Genomic DNA, 21,156 nt, shown 5'->3' on the forward strand with positions numbered 1-21,156 from the left:
TCAGGATTAATTCTGGGTTTTATTTTGTTTATTTGATGAAAATGAACAACAATACACACCATGGAAACATTTTTGTTTGATTTGTGTCAAGTGAGATTTTCACCTAGAACCCAAAGGGGGGGGTATTGGCACTTTTTATGAAAAAATGTGAAAAATTAAATTTTCTAAAAATGAAATAAATGCCTTCTAAACACCTCAAACATTCAATCTAAAACAGAAGATTGTGGTTTTTCGCAATATTTTTAGAAATATGGGCTCTTTTAGTAACATTAACACTTGGGCTGAAGCATCTTTGATGATCTTTTATTGTCTTTCAGGATTCATTATGGGTTTTATTTTGTTTATTTGATGAAAATGTGCAACAATACACACCTTGGATACATTTTTGTTTGATTTGGGTCAAGTGAGATTTTCACCTAGAACCCAAAGGGGGGTATTAACACTTTTCATGGAAAAATGTAAAAAATTAAATTTTCTATAAATGAAATAAATGCCTTCTAAACACCTCAAACATTCACTCTAAAACAGAAGATTGTTGTTTTTCGCAATATTTTTAGAAATTTGGGCTCTTTTAGTAAAATTAACACTTGCGCTGAAGAAACTTTTATGCTCATTTCTTGTCTTTCAAGATTAATTCTGGGTTTTATTTTTTTTATTTGATGAAAATGAACAACAATACACACTTTGGAAACATTTTTGTTTGATTTGTGTCGAGTGGGATTTTCACCTAGAACCCAAAGGGGGGGGTATTGGCACTTTTCATGGAAAAATGTAAAAAATTAAATTTTCTAAAAATGAAATAAATGCCTTCTAAACACCTCAAACATTCACTCTAAAACAGAAGATTGTTGTTTTTCGCAATATTTTTAGAAATTTGGGCTCTTTAATAACATTAACACCTGGGCTGAAGCATCTTTTATGATCATTTATTGACTTTCAGGATTCATTCTGGGTTTTATTTTGTTTATTTGATGAAAATGAACAACAATACACACCTTGGATACATTTTTGTTTGATTTGTGTCGAGTGAGATTTTCACCTAGAACCCAAAGGGGGGGGGTATTGGCCCTTTCATGGAAAAATGTAAAAAATTAAATTTTCTAAAAATGAAATAAATGCCTTCTAAACACCTCAAACATTCACTCTAAAACAGAAGATTGTTGTTTTTCCCAATATTTTTAGAAATTTGGGCTCTTTTAGTAACATTAACACCTGGGCTGAAGCATCTTTTGTGATCATTTATTGTCTTTCAGGATTCATTCTGGGTTTTATTTTGTTTATTTGATGAAAATGAACAACAATACACACCTTGGATACATTTTTGTTTGTTTTGTGTCGAGTGAGATTTTCACCTAGAACCCAAAGGGGGGGTATTGGCACTTTTCATGGAAAAATGTGAAAAATTAAATTTTCTAAAAATGAAATAAATGCCTTCTAAACACCTCAAACATTCACTCTAAAACAGAAGATTGTTTTTTTTCGCAATATTTTTAGAAATTTGGGCTCTTTTAGTAACATTAACACCTGGGCTGAAGCATCTTTTATGATCATTTATTGTCTTTCACGATTCATTCTGGGTTTTATTTTGTTTATTTGATGAAAATGAACAACAATACACACCTTGGATACATTTTTGTTTGATTCGTGTCGAGTGAGATTTTCACCTAGAACCCAAAGGGGGGGGGTATTGGCACTTTTCATGGAAAAATGTGAAAAATTAAATTTTCTAAAAATGAAATAAATGCCTTCTAAACACCTCAAACATTCACTCTAAAACAGAAGATTGTTGTTTTTCGCAATATTTTTAGAAATTTGGGCTCTTTTAGTAACATTAACACTTGCGCTGAAGCAACTTTTATGCTCATTTCTCGTCTTTCAGGATTAATTCTGGGTTTTATTTGTTTATTTGATGAAAATGAACAACAATACACACCATGGAAACATTTTTGATTGATTTGTTTCGAGTGAGATTTTCACCTAGAACCCAAAGGGGGGGGTATTGGCACTTTTCATGGAAAAATGTGAAAAATTAAATTTTCCAAAAATGAAATAAATGCCTTCTAAACACCTCAAACATTCACTCTAAAACAGAAGATTGTTGTTTTTCGCAATATTTTTAGAAATTTGGGCTCTTTTAGTAACATTAACACCTGGGCTGAAGCATCTTTTATGATCATTTATTGTCTTCAGGATACATTCTGGGTTTTATTTTGTTTATTTGATGAAAATGAACAACAATACACACCTTGAATACATTGTTGTTTGATTTGTGACGAGTGAGATTTTCACGTAGAACCCGAAGGGGGGGGGAAATTGGCACTTTTCATGGAAAAATGTGAAAAATTAAATTTTCTAAAAATGAAATAAATGCCTTCTAAACACCTCAAACATTCACTCTAAACCAGAAGATTGTTGTTTTTCGCAATATTTTTAGAAATTTGGGCTCTTTTAGTAACATTAACACTTGGGCTGAAATTGTTTTATGATCTTTTATTGTCTTACAGGATTCATTCTGGGTTTTATTTTGTTTATTTGATGAAAATGAACAACAACACACACCTTGGATATATTTTTGTTTGATTTGTGTCGACGGAGATTTTCACCTAGAACCCAAAGGGGGGGGTATTGGCACTTTTCATGGAAAAATGTGAAAAATTAAATTTTCTAAAAATGAAATAAATGCCTTCTAAACACCTCAAACATTCACTCTAAAAAAGAAGATAGTTGTTTTTCGCAATATTTTTAGAAATTTGGGCTCTTTTAGTAAAATTAACACTTGCGCAGAAGCATCTTTTATGCTCATATCATGTCTTTCAGGATTAATTCTGGGTTTTATTTTGTTTATTTGATGAAAATGAACAACAATACACACCATGGAAACATTTTTGTTTGATTTGTGTCAAGTGAGATTTTCACCTAGAACCCAAAGGGGGGGGTATTGGCACTTTTTATGAAAAAATGTGAAAAATTAAATTTTCTAAAAATGAAATAAATGCCTTCTAAACACCTCAAACATTCAATCTAAAACAAAAGATTGTTGTTTTTCGCAATATTTTTAGAAATATGGGCTCTTTTAGTAACATTAACACTTGGGCTGAAGCATCTTTGATGATCTTTTATTGTCTTTCAGGATTCATTATGGGTTTTATTTTGTTTATTTGATGAAAATGTGCAACAATACACACCTTGGATACATTTTTGTTTGATTTGGGTCAAGTGAGATTTTCACCTAGAACCCAAAGGGGGGGCCATTGGCACTTTTCATTGAAAAATGTGAAAAATTAAATTTTCTAAAAATGAAATAAATGCCTTCTAAACACCTCAAACATTCACTCTAAAAAAGAAGATTGTTGTTTTTCACAATATTTTTAGAAATTTGGGCTCTTTTAGTAAAATTAACACCTGCGCAGAAGCATCTTTTATGCTCATTTCATGTCTTTCAGGATTAATTCTGGGTTTTATTTTGTTTATTTGATGAAAATGAACAACAATACACACCATGGACACATTTTTGTTTGATTTGTGTCGAGTGAGATTTTCGCCTAGAACCCAAAGGGGGGTATTAACACTTTTCATGGAAAAAGGAAAAAAATTAAATTTTCTATAAATGAAATAAATGCCTTCTAAACACCTCAAACATTCACTCTAAAACAGAAGATTGTTGTTTTTCGCAATATTTTTAGAAATCTGGGCTCTTTTAGTAAAATTAACACTTGCGCTGAAGAAACTTTTATGCTCATTTCTTGTCTTTCAAGATTAATTCTGGGTTTTATTTTTTTTATTTGATGAAAATGAACAACAATACACACTTTGGAAACATTTTTGTTTGATTTGTGTCGAGTGAGATTTTCACCTAGAACCCAAAGGGGGGGTATTGGCACTTTTCATGGAAAAATGTGAAAAATTAAATTTTCTAAAAATGAAATAAATGCCTTCTAAACACCTCAAACATTCACTCTAAAACAGAAGATTGTTTTTTTTCGCAATATTTTTAGAAATTTGGGCTCTTTTAGTAACATTAACACCTGGGCTGAAGCATCTTTTATGATCATTTATTGTCTTTCACGATTCATTCTGGGTTTTATTTTGTTTATTTGATGAAAATGAACAACAATACACACCTTGGATACATTTTTGTTTGATTCGTGTCGAGTGAGATTTTCACCTAGAACCCAAAGGGGCGGGGTATTGGCACTTTTCATGGAAAAATGTGAAACATTAAATTTTCTAAAAATGAAATAAATGCCTTCTAAACACCTCAAACATTCACTCTAAAACAGAAGATTGTTGTTTTTCGCAATATTTTTAGAAATTTGGGCTCTTTTAGTAACATTAACACTTGCGCTGAAGCAACTTTTATGCTCATTTCTTGTCTTTCAGGATAAATTCTGGGTTTTATTTGTTTATTTGATGAAAATGAACAACAATACACACCATGGAAACATTTTTGATTGATTTGTTTCGAGTGAGATTTTCACCTAGAACCCAAAGGGGGGGGTATTGGCACTTTTCATGGAAAAATGTGAAAAATTAAATTTTCCAAAAATGAAATAAATGCCTTCTAAACACCTCAAACATTCACTCTAAAACAGAAGATTGTTGTTTTTCGCAATATTTTTAGAAATTTGGGCTCTTTTAGTAACATTAACACCTGGGCTGAAGCATCTTTTATGATCATTTATTGTCTTCAGGATACATTCTGGGTTTTATTTTGTTTATTTGATGAAAATGAACAACAATACACACTTTGAATACATTGTTGTTTGATTTGTGACGAGTGAGATTTTCACGTAGAACCCGAAGGGGGGGGGGAAATTGGCACTTTTCATGGAAAAATGTGAAAAATTAAATTTTCTAAAAATGAAATAAATGCCTTCTAAACACCTCAAACATTCACTCTAAACCAGAAGATTGTTGTTTTTCGCAATATTTTTAGAAATTTGGGCTCTTTTAGTAACATTAACACTTGGGCTGAAATTGTTTTATGATCTTTTATTGTCTTACAGGATTCATTCTGGGTTTTATTTTGTTTATTTGATGAAAATGAACAACAACACACACCTTGGATATATTTTTGTTTGATTTGTGTCGACGGAGATTTTCACCTAGAACCCAAAGGGGGTGGTATTGGCACTTTTTATGGAAAAATGTGAAAAATTAAATTTTCTAAAAATGAAATAAATGCCTTCTAAACACCTCAAACATTCACTCTCAAACAGAAGATTGTTGTTTTTCGCAATATTTTTAGAAATTTGGGCTCTTTTAGTAACATTAACACTTGGGCTGAAGCATCTATTATGATCCTTTATTGTCTTTCAGGATTCATTCTGGGTTTTATTTTGTTTATTTGATGAAAATGAACAACAATACACACCATGGAAACATTTTTGTTTGATTTGGGTCAAGAGAGATTTTCACCCAGAACCCAAAGGGGGGGGGTATTGGCACTTTTCATGGAAAAATGTGAAAAATTAAATTTTCTAAAAATGAAATAAATGCCTTCTAAACACCTCAAACATTCACTCTAAAACAGAAGATTGTTGTTTTTCGCAATATTTTTTGAAATATGGGCTCTTTTAGTAACATTAACACTTGGGCTGAAGCATCTTTTATGATCTTATATTGTCTTTCAGGATTCATTCTGGGTTTTATTTTGTTTATTTGATGAAAATGAACAACAATACACACTTTGGATACATTTTTGTTTGATTTGGGTCAAGTGAGATTTTCACCTAGAACCCAAAGGGGGGGGTATTCGCACTTTTCATGGAAAAATGTGAAAAATTAAATTTTCTAAAAATGAAATAAATGCCTTCTAAACACCTCAAACATTCACTCTAAAACAGAAGATTGTTGTTTTTCGCAATATTTTTAGAAATTTGGGCTCTTTTAGTAACATTAACACCTGGGCTGAAGCATCTTTTATGATCATTTATTGACTTTCAGGATTCATTCTGGGTTTTATTTTGTTTATTTGATGAAAATGAACAACAATACACACCTTGGATACATTTTTGTTTGATTTGTGTCGAGTGAGATTTTCACCTAGAACCCAAAGGGGGGGGTATTGGCCCTTTCATGGAAAAATGTAAAAAATTATATTTTCTAAAAATGAAATAAATGCCTTCTAAACACCTCAAACATTCACTCTAAAACAGAAGATTGTTGTTTTTCGCAATATTTTTAGAAATTTAGGCTCTTTTAGTAACATTAACACCTGGGCTGAAGCATCTTTTATGATCATTTATTGTCTTTCAGGATTCATTCTGGGTTTTATTTTGTTTATTTGATGAAAATGAACAACAATACAATCCTTGGATACATTTTTGTTTGTTTTGTGTCGAGTGAGATTTTCACCTAGAACCCAAAGGGGGGGTATTGGCACTATTCATGGAAAAATGTGAAAAATTAAATTTTCTAAAAATGAAATAAATGCCTTCTAAACACCTCAAACATTCACTCTAAAACAGAAGATTGTTTTTTTCGCAATATTTTTAGAAATTTGGGCTCTTTTAGTAACATTAACACCTGGGCTGAAGCATCTTTTATGATCATTTATTGTCTTTCACGATTCATTCTGGGTTTTATTTTGTTTATTTGATGAAAATGAACAACAATACACACCTTGGATACATTTTTGTTTGATTCGTGTCGAGTGAGATTTTCACCTAGAACCCAAAGGGGGGGGGTATTGGCACTTTTCATGGAAAAATGTGAAACATTAAATTTTCTAAAAATGAAATAAATGCCTTCTAAACACCTCAAACATTCACTCTAAAACAGAAGATTGTTGTTTTTCGCAATATTTTTAGAAATTTGGGCTCTTTTAGTAACATTAACACTTGCGCTGAAGCATCTTTTATGCTCATTTCTTGTCTTTCAGGATTAATTCTGGGTTTTATTTGTTTATTTGATGAAAATGAACAACAATACACACCATGGAAACATTTTTGATTGATTTGTTTCGAGTGAGATTTTCACCTAGAACCCAAAGGGGGGGGTATTGGCACTTTTCATGGAAAAATGTGAAAAATTAAATTTTCCAAAAATGAAATAAATGCCTTCTAAACACCTCAAACATTCACTCTAAAACAGAAGATTGTTGTTTTTCGCAATATTTTTAGAAATTTGGGCTCTTTTAGTAACATTAACACCTGGGCTGAAGCATCTTTTATGATCATTTATTGTCTTCCGGATACATTCTGGGTTTTATTTTGTTTATTTGATGAAAATGAACAACAATACACACCTTGAATACATTTTTGTTTGATTTGTAAAGAGTGAGATTTTCACGTAGAACCCGAAGGGGGGGGAAATTGGCACTTTTCATGGAAAAATGTGAAAAATTAAATTTTCTAAAAATGAAATAAATGCCTTCTAAACACCTCAAACATTCACTCTAAACCAGAAGATTGTTGTTTTTCGCAATATTTTTAGAAATTTGGGCTCTTTTAGTAACATTAACACTTGGGCTGAAATTGTTTTATGATCTTTTATTGTCTTACAGGATTCATTCTGGGTTTTATTTGGTTTATTTGATGAAAATGAACAACAATACACACCTTGGATACATTTTTGTTTGATTTGTGTCGACGGAGATTTTCACCTAGAACCCAAAGGGGGTGGTATTGGCACTTTTTATGGAAAAATGTGAAAAATTAAATTTTCTAAAAATGAAATAAATGCCTTCTAAACACCTCAAACATTCACTCTAAAACAGAAGATTGTTGTTTTTCGCAATATTTTTAGAAATTTGGGCTCTTTTAGTAACATTAACACTTGGGCTGAAATTGTTTTAAGATCTTTTTATGTCTTACAGGATTCATTCTGGGTTTTATTTTGTTTATTTGATGAAAATGAACAACAATACACACCTTGGATACATTTTTGTTTGATTTGGGTCAAGTGAGATTTTCACCTAGAACCCAAAGGGGGGGTATTGGCACTTTTCATGGAAAAATGTGAAAAATTAAATTTTCTAAAAATGAAATAAATGCCTTCTAAACACCTCAAACAATCACTCTAAAAAAGAAGATTGTTGTTTTTCGCAATATTTTTAGAAATTTGGGCTCTTTTAGTAAAATTAACACTTGCGCAGAAGCATCTTTTATGCTCATTTCATGTCTTTCAGGATTAATTCTGGGTTTTATTTTGTTTATTTGATGAAAATGAACAACAATACACACCATGGAAACATTTTTGTTTGATATGTGTCAAGTGAGATTTTCACCTAGAACCCAAAGGGGGGGGTATTGGCACTTTTTATGGAAAAATGTGAAAAATTAAATTTTCTAAAAATGAAATAAATGCCTTCTAAACACCTCAAACATTCACTCTAAAACAGAAGATTGTTGTTTTTCGCAATATTTTAAGAAATTTGGGCTCTTTTAGTAACATTAACACTTGGGCTGAAGCATCTTTTATGATCTTTTATTGTCTTTCAGGATTCATTCTGGGTTTTATTTTGTTTATTTGATGAAAATGAACAACAATACACACCTTGGATACATTTTTGGTTGATTTGTGTTGAGTGAGATTTTCACCTAGAACCCAAAGGGGGTTGTATTGGCACTTTTTATGGAAAAATGTGAAAAATTAAATTTTCTAAAAATGAAATAAATGCCTTCTAAACACCTCAAACATTCACTCTAAACCAGAAGATTGATGTTTTTCGCAATATTTTTAGAAATTTGGGCTCTTTTAGTAACATTAACACTTGGGCTGAAATTGTTTTATGATCTTTTATTGTCTTACAGGATTCAGTCTGGGTTTTATTTTGTTTATTTGATGAAAATGAACAACAATACACACCTTGGATACATTTTTGTTTGATTTGTGTCGAGGGAGATTTTCACCTAGAACCCAAAGGGGGTGGTATTGGCACTTTTTATGGAAAAATGTGAAAAATTAAATTTTCTAAAAATGAAATAAATGCCTTCTAAACACCTCAAACATTCACTCTATAGTAGGGGGAAAATGTTTGTCCTGGCGCAGGTTTGACCTTGACATTCCAACCCGGAACTATCGGTCGCAGAGAAAAACAAATGACGTCACGTGAAAGAGGGGGGCATTTGTCCTTCACAGGCAATATAATTGCATCACGTCAACCCAACCCACGCAGGAAAAATCATCCTGGCGCAAGTTTCACCTTGAAACTCAAACCCGGATACATCAACAACTATCGGTCGTAGAGAAAAACAAATAACGTCACGTGAAAGAGGGGGGAGGGAGCATTTTTCCTTCATATGCAATCTAGTTTTACAACGTCAACCCAACCCATGCAGGAAAAATCATGACCCAAGGCCATCGCCTCTTATATCTCCAGAACTATCGATTGAAGAGTACAACAAACGGTGCCAAGTGAAAAGGGAGGCAATTATACTTCAGATAAATGCCTTAAAGTGTCCCCTTTAAATTGAACAATATATAGATTTCATCAATTATCTCGTTAATTTCCTATCAAATACCCTAGTGCTGTAAAATAGAATTGGCAGATAAAAACATAGGACACAGGCCATCACCTCTGTCCTATCGATAACCATCCCAGCATCCGGTATAGGACCCGCCTTCTAGAAAATCCAAGATGGCGTGTTTCAGGAACGGCTTCTCGTATCTACTACCCTAGTGCTGCCATATCCCATTGGCAGTTACCAAGATCTTAACAAGTGAGGTTGCAACGTGACTCCTCCCACTTTTGTATATAACTAACCTCTTCCGAAAAGAAGCTCATTCTCCGTCAACATGAGCGTGAAAATTGACTTTTTATGTGCTCGCTTGGGTGACGCATATCTGCGCATGGAGCGAATAGAAGATGAGGATGCGTACTCAATATGCATCCCGAGAGAAATAATTGAAAATACCGATTTTATGCTATCAGTTTCTTTCCTAACTACGTACTACTGTGTGTTCCGACACCAGAACCGTGAGTTTGATGTCGTCGGGCAAAAAGTGAAATTTTCCGGCTTTCAAGATGGAAGTGGGAGAGTCGTGAGATTCAACATCACCCAGGCATCTGACATCTCCGATCCTGAGAAGCGTCTAAAGGCCGAGGAGCAGCTTCCCTTCATTTGGCTGGACGTGTACGAAGCACATCGCCCGCAATCGAGAGTAAATGGAGGATATGTTCTAGAGCGTCGAGGAAGAACTGAGTTTGACGGTGGATCGCAATTTGTTAGCAAAGGAGATCGCGTGGAAGTTGACGGAGTGAAGCCAGTTTGCTACACGGACCATAAAGAATCGAAAGTGCGATACTGTACCACGGACCATATCCGAGGCACCCGTCTGAGAGTGATCAAATTTGTACTCAAATTTGAAGATGAAATGTTTGTATATTAAAGTAAATAAAAGTTTATTATTGAACATTGTTTTTTATTACTCATTTTATGGGATATAAGGTTAGAAATAAAACACGGATACGGGTTTTACATAATTTATTAAAGCATACATACATTTTTTTACTGGTTTTCATTACAACAATAATAATTTTTACATTTTTTATTTACAAATTTTATTTTGAATACACCATTCAGCCAACTTGAAACAGTTTTTTCTTGCACATTGTGTGGTATTCTGGTGTGCAGGTAATAAGCATCCCTCATGTGTAGTTAATTTCTTGAGCGAGGGACAGCCGTACAGTTCGAGATTAGCAACACAAATTCCCTCGGGAAGAAGACCGTTTAAGAAAGATGCCTTTTGTACACCCTTGGTATATAAATATTTATATGGCCTCGTATAATTGGATAATACACTCTCCAAATCAGAATAATCCACGTCTCCAGAATATTCCGTCAAGCCGTGATAATTGTTACGCAGCCAAGTCGCCTCTTTAGTATAAAGAATTCTCGCCGGCGATTTAAATAGCCACGTATTACAACATTTGTTCTGGACAGCGATTATTGCCAATTCCTTGACAATAAATTTTCCATCGCTGGTCATAAATCCTTGAAATTCGATAATGGCACTCATCGCGATGCATGTCCAACTTACAAGGTTTTTACACCCAATGCCAGGGGTTGAACTTACATCAAGACCTTTTAACTTACAGAACTTTCATTCGTGCCAGAGGTTAAAAAGTCTTACATTCACATACAGGAAGCCAAATACTTTTAGTCATCAGCCGAATCATACGCAATGAGTACCTTCTCCAATTCAAGCTTCTGTATATCACAATTTGCAATATTATTTGCTAATTTATTCGCGAGAAACTGTTTTATTTTTTGACGACTATCCAAAAGCCTCTGGAGAAATAGATTTATCAGTTTGAAGAGTTGTATTAGAGCCCCCCACTCATCACCATTCAAGTTGACGGTGTTTTTCGTTAAATTGCTTTTCAAAACCAAATGTCTCTTCCCAAAGTAATTTGCATATGCCAAGCAGGGTGACGTTAACACACCTTTTTCTCCCCTATAAAAGTACACGTTTACAGTCTCTATCGAATTTAATATGCTTTCCCATTCACTTTGTGAAAATGACTTTTTTTACCGTTAAATTGAACCACTGATTCAAAGTCACTTCCGTAACCAATGCACACGCTCTTTGTCTTTGCCTCATTCAAATAATACACCGTTTGAAGAAGTAAATTGTTCAAAAGTCGAGGCGGAGAGCAAGTCGAATGTCCAGCAGGTCTCTTTCTCTTCACCGGTGGTGACTGGAGAACCGCATCCACTGACGGCTGCATCACGACTGAAGTCTAGCGTGTATTAAAATTGCTTAAGAGATCGGCGATGGAAGAGGGGATGGGGAACAGTCATCTGGGCAGGGCTCAACCTCAGCCTTGAGGCGGTTGTATTGGAACCACTGCGCCAGAGAGTGCGCGTTTCTGAGGGCACAAACGCTACTGCGCAATTTATGACAGGGATTCAGGCAGGAAAATGAGGGGAAGGTACATTTCTCGGGATGGGGGCAGGCCAGCTCCTTTTCCATGCAAATGAACGTGCGCCCCGTGAGATCAGAGAGAAATTCGCACTCTGCCTCGCTAAATGCGTAAAGCCCCGTGACCCCCTCTATGATGGCTTCCAAAGCTGGGGCCAACTCGATGTGTGAGATGAAGCCGTGCTCAAACGAGGTCTCCTCGTTGCAATGCAGTGGATCTTGAAATCGAAGCTTCTTTCCTCCAGCTGTGAGCTTTCCGTGACGACGAAAGCTGCCCCAGAAGAGACGATTGCTATCCAAATCGACGGCTGCCATCTCCGTAACTCCCCCCTTTGAAAAGCACACGGCCACGATGATCTGCATCCTTTGGCTTTCTCTTCCGCAATGGATGTTTTCCTCACCAATTCGTCCTATTTATTCTGGAACAGCACCGTTGAGCTCTAGGGTGACATCTGACGCGTCGTAGTTGGTTGAAGGTTAGACGGAACAGCTTCAAGGCTCGGCAGTCGTTGAGATGGGGGATGGTTTGGTGGAATTGGTTGAGGAATTTGTGTAGTTTTTGTCCTAAAGATTTACTCGCGGTATAGAGACAGCAGTATTCACCGCAAATATCCGAATGAAAGCTTTGAATTTGTACACGATTTTGAGTGACTGTGAATGGTTTTAAAAATTGGCGTACGTTCGCTACGAAGGGAGGCAGACCATAAGAATCAAAATACTCGGCTGAATGATTGTCCAAGTATATCCCCACCCAGTGAGAACCAGGTAAATTAGAAGGATCTAAATTAACTATGTAAACTCCATTTTGAGGTGATTTTGGTAACCTATCAGATGCATAGACTCCGCGGAATATTTTAAATTGTCTTAATAACGTATCTATCTGCACGCTATCCATGACTAAAAGTTTGCGATAATGTTCCTGTCTTTATCTATTTCCAATGTAGCGTCATACTCAGCAAAAAGCAGACACGTGACTGTTTTTGTCAACTCTCGCTCGAATTTAGCCTCTATTCTCACCACACCTCTGTCTCCTAAACTTATATGATCCTCATTCCCAGAATTGTCGGGGGTTAGATCAAAGACTAGCATGAAATAACCGTGTCCGAACATGTCGTACGTGATTTGATTACCTCTGTCAGCGTGCTTTATTCCAGTACCCGAAAATAATGTATCGTACGCACGTGCCCAATATTTTTTCCCGTAGAAATTACACTCCAAACCTTCCGAAGGAATCTGAACACCGTTTACAAACATTGAAAAATTCTCCAATGAATAATGAGATAAGGCGAACGGATTCCTCATCACACTGCCCGCATATGATTCATTATCTACCATTGCAAAAACGATTGTGTTAGGTATCCGTCCAAAAATAGCATTATCGATATTCAAGGTTCGACCTCCGGCAGGTATAGTAAAAGTCTTTAGTTCAGTTCTTTTGTAATGATATTTCGCATTTTTCCCACTTTGTAATATTTTACTATGCGCCACCAATATGGACGGATTGATTTCAAACTGTTGCACGGAAAGAGTAGCGTCGAGAATTTTCAAGACTCCTTCTTCTCCCTCCATGAGATAGAAGGAGGGAGGTGCAAGCATCAACCTAATTCCAACATCGACTCGATCCAGCAATAGTTGCGACTGATTGAACACGTCCACGTGCAATTTACCAAATAGTTCCACCTCGGTGCTATTCTTGAACCATGATTTTCGTTTCGTGTACCCTGCATTGGAAGAATCCGTCTTATCGATATCATTTCCCGTATCTAATTCCCAGCCTACATTACGCAGGTGCGTTCTGCTCGCATCGACCCCATAGTTTAACGCGTTTTCGAAAAAGCTCCTATAGTGGTAATTATCCTCGGATGGTGTGACAAGAGTTCCATTGAAATATACATTACACTGTTCAAAGAGAGAATGGAGAAGATTGTTGACGACTCCCGGCTGATTGGTATCACTATCGGTAAAGCCAGTTAAATTCTTTTTACAGAGTTTCACTTTAAGTCTCAGATAAACGCTATTCAAGTCCTTGTACGCATCTCCAGAATCTTTTATTAGAAATTCGATAACGGATCTATTATCCAACGAAGAGATGGGTTTATATGATACAAGTCGCTTCGAGAGAATGTTCGTCTGTATCGGAGGATTGGGTTGGAATATGTCCAGCGAACTCAGCATGTGCTCACTCATTATGAAAAAATATCACTCAGCGCGACCTTTCCTCGTTTCCGCCTTCTACTCGAATGCTGTTTTTTCTTACCACCAATGGGTTTTATTTTATTTAGCCTTGGACGTTTCACGAACCTCAATCGTCCACCAGTCATACCTTTCAACTTATCCTCGGCCTTGCGTTTCAAGTTCTGCCCCGCCTCGTTTATTCTACTGCGCAGTATATCCTTTACCGGTTTAGTCCCAAGGTCCGCGAGAGCCGCCGCTCCCGCACTCGCTGCTTCCTTACCCACACTTTTCAGTCCGCTGAATAGTAATGGCTTAGCAAAACGCCACAGACCTGCGAGAAAACTTCCAATACCTCGTCCCTTTTGTACCCTGTACGAAGCTCTATACAATGGCCCAATCTCTCCCCCCACCTGCTTCGCATAATAACTGTAATATCGGTCCACCACCGATGCCATCTCGACGCAGAATGATAAACTAACGTGAATTAGTTCTTTTTTATAAAGTGTAACACTATTATAGAGCTTTGCTCACCACTACGAAAAGATATGGGCTCACCGAGTTTATCACTCAGTAGAATTTCGATGCTTTCGATATGGTTCTTCTCAACGGGGAAATAATATATCGGATTGAATGTCTGATATTCACCAATTTTAGTATTCAAGATGCGTACGCATCGACTGAGCGAATCACCCACAAATTGCGGTTTGATTATATCTGTGTAGACATATATGTTGGAAGAGGAGTTTGCTATGATTCCTTTTACCACATCGCTTTTGTTTATTGCATGTGCTTCCTTCGCTGCTAGTATGGATATTATACCTGATATGTCTCCACGAATGTAATTTCTACTAATCGTACTAAAATCCGACAGAGTAGTAATAAATAAATCTCGAAAGGAATTATACGTGCCCGGAAGTAAAGTGTAAGTAACGTTTTTAGCAGTAATTAACACGCCAGGTTCTATACGCTCACTCAATCCTGATACGTTTTCAGCGAATGGAAGATCATCATTATTCGCATTAAAGATTTCCGTTTGTACTGCTTTACGTTTCGCTTTATCTAGTTCGAGGAATGGTTTGACAAAGGCCTTACCTAGTGATTCGTATGAGCCAGTAGGCACTACAAAGAACGAACCATCTTTTAATCTAATTTTAACGTCGCTAGATTCATACCTCGGTCCTCCTCCTATCTCTCCGCGAACTAATCCCTTTTCATTTCGCGTTCTATTATCTTTAGAAGACGCTTCTTCTTCTTCCTCCAAAGTTCCAGCATCTCCAATTACCTCTCTTACTTCACCAGAAAGAATATGAATAGATGGAAGGGAAATTTCCGCCAGACCTACGTACCAATCATCATTCATCAAATCGATACGATGACTCAATTTTGTTTTGTAGTTAGCTATCGTATTTCTCGGATAGAAATCCCTCGAACTGTCGCTAGGTAGTGTAAGATAAAATTCGTTCATAATGTACGCACGGAGGAGGCAGGAATCCAAGAATTAAATGAGGATGGGTATCCTTCCCACTTGACAAAGTATTCCAATTTAGGTCCACTCCCTTTACGTCTCAAAACTTTTTCTATCCTATATTCCGTCTCGGAGGACACATTCACCTTGACTAGTTCTTCCACATAGAAACTACCCTTTATATCCCCACCGTTAAGGTCCTTCAATTTATATGTCGGTATTGACCTCGATCGATCCACGTCCGCGATTTTGAATATTTCACTAGTATAGTTTGGAGTGTATCCTTTGGTAAATGGAAGTCGCTCCTTACTGATTCTCACATAATCATTCGCGTTCAATTTAAAATCCTTGCTAGTAAGTGGTTTCCTCATGCGACTAGCGATTGAAAATGCATTTTTTGCATTCACTTTGGAGGGTGCGATACCTGTGCTAGAATGAACGCAATTGTTATAACTACTAATGAGGTTTGGGAGCACATCGACATATTTGTAGGTTGTGTATTTCGTGAAATACTTGTACATTTTAGACTTTAGCGTGCGATTGAAACGTTCAACGAGGCTAGCCTTAATGTCCGGATTATTTGTGGTGTAAAACTTTACCCCTCGATTCGAGAGAAAAGTTTTAAATTTACTATTAACAAATTCACCCCCTTTATCGCTCTGAATTTTCAATGGTTTGCGTTCGCGAAATATAGCCTTAAATACTTCAATTATCTCCTCCGGCCTCTTTGTCCTCAAAGCTTTCGCCCACGCAAAACGGGAGAATAGGTCTATTATAGTCATAATGTAACAGCACCCGTTGTTGTATTTTTTCAATCTTCTCAAATCATTCAAATCGCACTGCCAGCACTCATCAATGTAAGTTACGTTATAGTGATTTCTGGGGAACCTTTTCCTCACCGGTTTGTGTCGTGTATATGCCTCTTGAGATTCTAACCACTCACGAATCACCTTTCGGCCTATTCCCGTAGCTTTATATAATTTTTCAACCGATGAAAACCCGGCAGGGTGCTCTGGGCTATTATATATGTTCTCAATCACGTCGTGTCCCAATCCGGACCGTATGTCTTCGGTTTTCTTACGCGCTCGCTTTTTCTCGGAATTTTTCTTGGAGACGGTAGCTGTTGTTTTCTTTCTCGCGATAGGTTTCGTTTTTTTCTCGTTGACGTTACGCTTTCCATTCCCCCTAGCCTTTCGTGTATGCGTCCCCATGTCGAGTCTAAATCTTTATTCAACCTTTTCACTTCTGCCAGAGTTTTTCTCAATGCGGGGATTTCCTCTCTCTCGTCAGCAACTCGTGACCTCGTTGGTGTTTCTACCAAGGACTTGACTATTGGAACGTGTACGGGGGAGTTTATATCTGAGACGGCGTCAAGGTATTTATCGAGTATTCTTTTATACAAATGCCACTTATCAATATCCTTTATACTTTTCTTAACCAACACACCTTTCATTTCCTTGTCCAATGTACTCAACCTAGCCTTTACACGACTTCGATCAAAAACTTCCGGAGTCACGACTAGCATCTTACGCAGGCTCATTTTCCCAGCAGGCTACCGATGACACCGCTTAAAATTGATCCCAGCAATAATGGTAAAAAACCACCTTTTTGTACGAGCAGCGCACGTTTCTTCTTCACACTCGCCCCCCGCACAGCTAACTTTCTCAACGTGTTACGATGCTTGGATAGTTTTTGTTTTAACCTATTATCTATCTTATGGTTCCCGTTAAGTGTATTCAAACAACAATCGCAAATGGCTTTGATCAACTCGTCGTCCGAGGTTTTAACAATCGCAGTGCGAAGTTTTGGTTTTGCCGATTTTAAGACGTGGAGCAAATGTTTATTGTTCTTCAATCTTTTCATCGTGTAGGGACATGTAAACTACAGTTGCCCCGTCTTTAGGAAATATTTTCGTTCTAAAACGAAACCTCTCGTCTGAGTCCTGACCAAGATCCAGAACCAAATAACCGAATGGTTGTTGCGTAACTTGTTTATATACCCTCTCCAATTCCCCCGATTTTTCCGGATACACCTGCCTAGCCAAGTGACCAAATTGCGACCTATCTCTAGGATTCTTAAAGACAACGATATACTTGGAATTTAGCGAGATGTTTCTCGCTTGCGGGTTTTGATAAAAAATATTTTGCGTAATTAGGAAAACCGAAATGTTAAAGTGATGGCTTCCTCTAGTGAACAGTTTAGAGACGTCTTTGCTATAGGCCCCTTCGCTCATTAAATCATCAATCACGTACAACGTTGGCACACCACCAAATTCTTCGAAAGGCGGTATTTCGGTTCGAAATTGAACGGGTATTCTAATGCTTGGTTCACTTCCAGGAGCACAGCACCATACTATTTCACGTATCGGGCTATTCACCATATAATCTAAATTTTCCAAAAACTGCGTGACAAATGTGGTTTTCCCGCAGCCTGAGGGACCCGCGCAAATACAGGTAAACGGATGCTTCCAGGCTAACGTCATGGTTAACACTGAAATTTAGATTAAAAATATCTTTCTTTTATAATTTCAATCGCCGTTAAAAGCATCATTATGCGTTCGTTTTCGTGGAATTTTATAGTGACCCCACGCAAACGTTTTTATCCCGTCTTCACAAAGGTATCGCTTATCGTCGGAGGCATTCAGCGTGACTTTATTCATCTCCATGGTATAAATATTATGCATTTTACTCCGTATCACGTTCATTTTTCGAAATACCACCGAGTTCTCTCGGAGACATTGTACATAGTCGTTAAATTTTAAACCTTTTTCCTTAACAACTTTCGTTATTCCTTTTGCTTTCTTCTTTTCTTTACCTCCCTCTACCTTGAACGAATAAAGTTTACTACGTAATCCGACAAAATGTGTCATTAGGTTTCCATCGCATTCGTCCTTGAATTTACCAATTACTTTTTTATTTTGTTCAGAAAAGCAAAAGTGATCCTTTGGATAATTCGACGTGTCAAATGCATCTAGGTTCCCCAGAAAATCCCTATACACATCATCCGTTTTTATTTCATATATGAAGCTATCAGTATCGGTGTAGGCGAGGGATATATTTTCCCCGTATTTCGGAAGCATTGTTCTATAATGAAAGTTATACATTAAAGTCTTACTCAAGTCCAAGACACAGAAACCTATATATATAGGTTTATTCATTTTTATGACTGCCTTCCGCATGTGAATGGCAACTAAACACTCGTGAAAAATCGTCCTATCCAGAAATGTTGACTTATTAATTAGTTTTTGTAGTCTTTTTTCGTTTACCACTAATTCCATATTCATACGTTTCCTCACGTTCTCCATTGTTTTCCCAAATACTGCATTGTTCATCAGTTTATAGAAATCCTTCTCAAAATCATTGACTGCCATTTTTCTTTTCTCAGTGTTCAAATCAATATAGGTCTTTAACCAAGGTGATTGACTAAACCTGATTACTCTATGCACCTTCTTCAGCACCAGTCCTAGTTCTAAAGCTTGTTTCAAGTTTACGTAATGAATTACATATTTACTCTTATTTTCGAGAGTTGTTAGCAGTTTTTTATGTTTACCGCCAGGTGGTGTCTTGTTTTCCGGGCAAAGAGGGAGATCTGAATGTGTATCGTGTAGCCTATGTGGGTACTCAAGATCAACTTCGAGAATATATCCAGTTTCACTGTCTTCGGGAACATTTTCAACGTTTAAATCATCAATTTCTGCCTGTGTTAACCATCGAAATTTACCGTAGGGAAGGGGTCTCGAAAGGGCCCACCCATAGAGATTGTTAGCGTCTAGATATGTCAAATAGGTTGGACCTGAATCTGGGTCATGACTTGACATGTATCTATTGTTCGATTCGCAGTACCTTTTACAGCATTGTGAAATTCCTCCTCGGATGCCGTTTTCAATCATTAGTATCATGTCGTAGTCAGTCAAAAGCTCTAGTTCTATTTCAGTGTATTTGAGCATTGCATCAAAAGTTAAACCTGGAGCAGTATAATACCACGCAGGATCTAGTTTATACGCGCTGTAGCATACGTCACGAAAATTTTCAAAAACATCAGCTAAAAGGGTCACGTCGCTTTTCAGATAGACATCGCTGTAATCGCCGAGTGTTTCACATTCAAATGCGCCCCAAACATTTTCTGCATGCTGATAATCTTCGTCAGATACATATTCATCGGTCAGTCTGTTGTAAAAATTCTCCTTTTCCGGGAGCAAGGTTTCATCGAGTTTATTCAACGAATCAGTGTAATCATAGGGATAAACCCCCTTTCGTGTAACTAAATTTGTCTTTTCACCGAATATTGTGCTTGTGCATTTAAACTCTGTTAAATTGGCAACCAATGAAGCTAGAGAGGTAGGCATGAATCTAAACGTGTCAACAAACCGAATTTTGAAATTTTCCGTGATAGACTTAGAAAAAGATATATATTTTTCTTCAGAATTTGGAATTATAAATATTTCCCTGTCATCATAGTTAAGCTCTCGTACGATGAAATGCCCATCATATGATGAGAGGTTATGAATAAAGATTGGAAGGAAATTCGGCATTTTATATTGAATGTTACAAAAATAGTGCGCAGGTCCTCTATACTTTCCTGTCAAATGATCATGGTCTCTAACTTTATTCTCCTTCAATTCTTTACCACAAATGTGACATGCGTTTGCAGTTTCAAAATCTGAGTCTTCCTCTGGAGTGAGAGGATTCATTGGAATAATATTTTTGTAAAGTCTACAAACTTTTTCAGCCTCTTCTTTCATCCGTAAAATGAATACCCTAGCAGCATTGGGACCTCGGTACAGGTATGGGTCCTCGCATCCCTCAGGTCCCACTACGATGTAACTAAAGCTGAATGGGGTATGTCTCTGCATTAAATTAGTATAGGATGAGTAAGGATAAGGCTCGCAGGTACTAATATTTTCCAGAAGACATTCAAAGTCAGCGTAAATGACAAAAGGTACCCGAAAAGAATAATTTAAGTTTGTGAATTGTAAACTTTTATTGTCCTCGTCAGGTAGAATGATTTTACTCGGCTCGCCTGTACCTTTACATAGCTGTTGATGCTCTTCTAGCCTGTGCTTACTCTGGTAATGTGTGAGGCAGCGTTTGCAAGTGAATATTCTATTAGAATGCTTCGTAATTTGGGAGTGAATCAATTTATCAAAATTCCTAATCCAACAATAGTGAGCGGTTGTTTCGTTGCTAATGTAAAGGAGGTCGCGATGATCCTCGAGCTCATGATCTACAATTTTTAGTGGGTACACGAGGTTCTTATCTGTCAGACCAAAAAAGTTGATTGAAATATTATTGACACGTTCGAATTTGGGAATATCTTTCAGCTCCACCGGGTACGCGATGCAGTCCCAATTGTAACCCATATGGCATGCTCGTGTCTTATACTGGGAAACTCTTTGAGGATCCTTATCGATATTTTTGGCCCAAATGGCATACTTAAAGCAGTATTGATCATCATTTCTGATATTGATAACGGATTTAGTATTCCTAATTTTTATAGGCAGCTCAATGAATGTTGATCCTCGAAATGGCGTGTACTTGTTTATTCGCAGTTCTAAACCTAGCACATTTGATAAGGCCCATCCTGAACCTTTAGCTTGAAATTCGGACTTTTCTTTTAAAAGTTTAGAAAATGTCTCATTGATTACT

The sequence above is a fragment of the Hetaerina americana genome, unplaced genomic scaffold (assembly GCF_022747635.1).
Source record: "Hetaerina americana unplaced genomic scaffold, ioHetAmer1.1.p SCAF_508, whole genome shotgun sequence".
In the NCBI taxonomy this organism is placed as follows: Eukaryota; Metazoa; Arthropoda; class Insecta; order Odonata; family Calopterygidae; genus Hetaerina; species Hetaerina americana.